The 3,495-nt window shown below is 45.8% G+C and overlaps 1 protein-coding gene across 1 annotated transcript in view; it reads left to right on the top strand.

Annotated features, from left to right (window-relative positions):
* The first annotated feature begins 2,173 nt into the window (after nt 1-2,173).
* Kpna2 (karyopherin subunit alpha 2) overlaps nt 2,174-3,495 on the top strand; it is an 11,447-nt gene continuing 10,125 nt past the window's right edge. Inside the window, exon 1 of the mRNA XM_031354083.1 lies at nt 2,174-2,317. The gene's annotated coding sequence lies outside the window, so the exon portion shown is untranslated. The remainder of the gene's footprint in view (nt 2,318-3,495) is intronic.

The raw sequence follows: 3,495 nt of genomic DNA, 5'->3' as shown, positions 1-3,495 counted from the left end.
TTTTTTTTTTTTTTGGTTTCTCTGTGTAGTGTTGCTGTCCTGGAACTTACTCTGTAGACCAGGTTGGCCTCGATCTCAGAAATCCGCCTGCCTCTGCCTCCCAAGTGCTGGGATTAAGAAATATTTTTTAATTTGAGGGTTTGCAGTGTGCTTATATAAGAGAATGTCTTTTTTCTTTTTCTTCACAACTCCCCCTCACCCACCCAAGCCTTCTCACTCCCACAGGGGGTTTCTCTGTATAGCTTTAGCTCTCCTGGAACTTGCTCTGTAGACCAGGCTGGCCTTAAACTCACAGAGTTCTGGATGCCCCTGCCTCCCTAGCATCGGGCTTAAAGATGTGGGACATCACTCTTCAGCTTAAAAATGTCTTTTTGTGGGGCTGGAGAGACTACTTAGCGGTTAAGAGCACTGACTGCTCTTCCAGAGGTCCTGAGTCCAGTTCCCAGCAACCACATGGTGGCTCACAACCATCTGTTAAAAAAAAAAGAAGCCAGGCAGTGGTGGTGCATGCCTTTAATCTCAGCACTTGGGAGGCAGATTTCTGAGTTTGAGGCCAGCTTGGTTTACAGAGTTCCAGGACAGCCAGGGCTATACAGAGAAACCCTGTCTCAAAAAACCAAAAAAAAAAAAAAAAAAAAAAAAAAAAAAAAAAAAAAAAAAAAAAAAAAAAGAAAGAAAAAGAAAAAAAAATGTCTTTCTTGTTCTCAGCAGATATACTATGGAATATTTAGGGCTAAAGAGAGAATTCTGAAACTATCAAAAGGCCAATAAATAAATAAATAAATAAATAAATATTAAGCTCGGTTTGATGGCACACTCCTTTATATGGCACATACCTTTAACACCAGCACTTGGGAGGCAGAGGCACGTAGATTTCTGAGTTCGAGGCCAGCCTGGTCTACAGAGTGAGTTCCAGGACAGCCAGGGCTACACAGAGAAACCCTGTCTCAAAAAACAAACAAAACAAAAACAAACAAAAAATTAGAGAAAAGGATAAAATATATGTGTGTATGTACACTATATACATGTTACATATTAAAAAAAGTGATAAAATGTTAACATTTGGCAAGTCTGGGAAAAGGCTTGTGATTCTGCGTTCAGAATTACTTAAGTTTTAAAATATTTGAAGCCAGGCAGTGGTGGCACAGGCCTTTAGTTCATGTGTGTGTGTGGAGAGTTCAGCCAGATCTACAGAGACACAGAGAAACCCATTAAATGTTTGTTGGGGGAGGGGGCAAAAAAAACCTCACAAATAAATAATTAATTAAATTTTAGAAAAGGTTTGGAGAAAATAGGCATTAATAAGTTATTTGTTAGCATATTTGCTGTTTCCATTGTCTTTATTTTCCAAGTAACCTAAAAATTTAACACACAACCGAACAAAGTGGGGCATGTCTGTAATTCCAGAACTGACACTGAAGAAAGACCTGCAACAGGCTTAAGGCTAGCCTGGGCTCTATTGTGAGACCCTGCCTCAATCCCACTCCCCAAAATAAAAATTAAATAACCAGCAAATAGCATAAATAACAACATAGTGATACAACCAATGACTATCTAAAGATTAAATAATCTACCAATACTATAAACAATTTAGTGATATAACTTAATGATTGAGAGCCAGAGATCCACTTTACTTTCTCTCCAGCCGTAAAAAATTTTAAAAAGTCAATATACTTATAGTAAGCTTATTTGTTTGTTTACTATTTATTGTCTCCCTATGTAGCCCTGGCTGGCCTCGCTGTATAAACCAGGTTCGCCTTGTCTCAGTAATCCCTCTGCCTCCCTAGAGCTTGGATTAAAAGCCTGTGCCAATCAGGGCAGGCTAAGCCTTTTTTTTTTTTTAAACTAACAAATGTAATAATTTCGCGTGTTTGCTTAAGGACAGGCCCAGAGAAAGCAAACAGGGAACTGCCCAGCGTTCCTGCTAAATAAGGACGAGACCCAGGACTCAGTGCTGTGATCCGGAGTCACCCTTCTGCAAGGCACTCTGGGATTGCCCGGCCGCTCCCTTGCTCTCGCGACGCTTCCTCCTTACCGCCCCACCCCCCCACCTTTTTTTTTTTCCCCTAAGCCCTTGTGTCTGCGTCCCACCCCCACCCCCGCCTAACGTGTTTTTCAAACCTACCAATGAACGCACAGCTTAGGCTCAAACCAGCCAATCGGAACGCGGCGTCACCGGGAAATTTAAATCGCGCCGGCCGGCAGCACGAGGCACAAAGTCTGAGGTCTGAAGGGCCGTAGACGTTTCGACAGCCGCCGATCCGCAGCCGGAGAGCCCCCGCACCGACTTTTCTGGAGGTCTGAGCCGGCTCTACAGGTGGGAAGGGAAGCCGATCCTGAGCGGTAGCGGCCGGCGGGAGGGCTGCGGGGCGGAGGGCGGGAGCAGGCCGCGCCCGGGCGGGAGCAGAGCCTCCCTGCTCAGACCAGGCCTCGGGGCGGGTTGGTTTCGCCACACCGGCCGGGGTCAGGGGCTGGCAGCGCCCGGCGCTTCCGAGCGGCTCAGTTCGGCCCGGCCCTGGGGGTCGGCGTGGGGGACGGGAGGGCGGCTGCAGTGGAGCAGGCCTGGCTGTGCCGCCGCTTTCCTGATGCTTCTGCCCGGGGAGGAGACGCAGCTTTGGACCGGAGATGAAGGTGGCAGTTAGACAACCCCAGTTAAGCCCTTGACCCGGGTAACCTGGGTCAGGGTCGAGGACGGACAGTAAAGTAGAGCTACCAGGTGATCAGGGGACTTTTGATTCCTGTCCCCTCGTGACGACCACACCTGGGTTAGATCGAGCCCCGGTGGTCACAGCTGATGTCATCTGGGTTGAATGCATTCGCTGGAAGTGTGTGTGTGTGTGTGTGTGTGTGTGTGTGTGTGTGAGTGTGCTTGAGTGTGCGTGCGTGCATGCAAGATGCGGCGTTAGTGTCACTGCTGACAGCGGTGGTTATGGAAGGTCCTATAATGTGACGAACCGAATTTTTATGTAGCCTGCTAGAGGGTACTAGTATGGATCCGTTCTGGCCGTCAATCAACAGAAAACCAGAGCTGCATTTATTGCCGTAAGGACGTAGTAGATTGTTAACTATCAGGCAGCCGGGGTTCTCCTACTTGGTGTTCTATTAACTAATGGAGCCTAGAATTTAGATCCCTGGCTTAATACCATGCTGGCTGGAGGCTTAAGGCTATTGGGTGTTTGAAAAGCCGCTAATCTGAGTTGCGATGCCTTGTGTGCTTAAACGACCCATAGGATTTTGAAGGTGTATGAGAACAGAAAAACATCTCATTTTTTCTGTATTGATGACATCCTGAAATGGTAATAGTTTAGCTATATTGGGTAAAAGTCATAAAATTAATTTCATTCGTTTCTTTTAAAGTGTGATTAGTGGAAAATTTAAATTATCTTTGTTTTAAAAGGTTTTTGATTGACAGTTCAGTTGCTTTTGTAGTAGGGGCAATTATGACTTAGTACTATAGCCATAATGATGAAAACTTGTGGGGTTTTGTTTTCTTCT

The sequence above is a fragment of the Mastomys coucha genome, unplaced genomic scaffold (genome assembly GCF_008632895.1).
Source record: "Mastomys coucha isolate ucsf_1 unplaced genomic scaffold, UCSF_Mcou_1 pScaffold5, whole genome shotgun sequence".
NCBI lineage: Eukaryota > Metazoa > Chordata > Mammalia > Rodentia > Muridae > Mastomys > Mastomys coucha.
The sequence above is the reverse complement of the archived record's forward strand: the minus strand, read 5'-3'. Positions and strand labels throughout refer to the sequence as shown.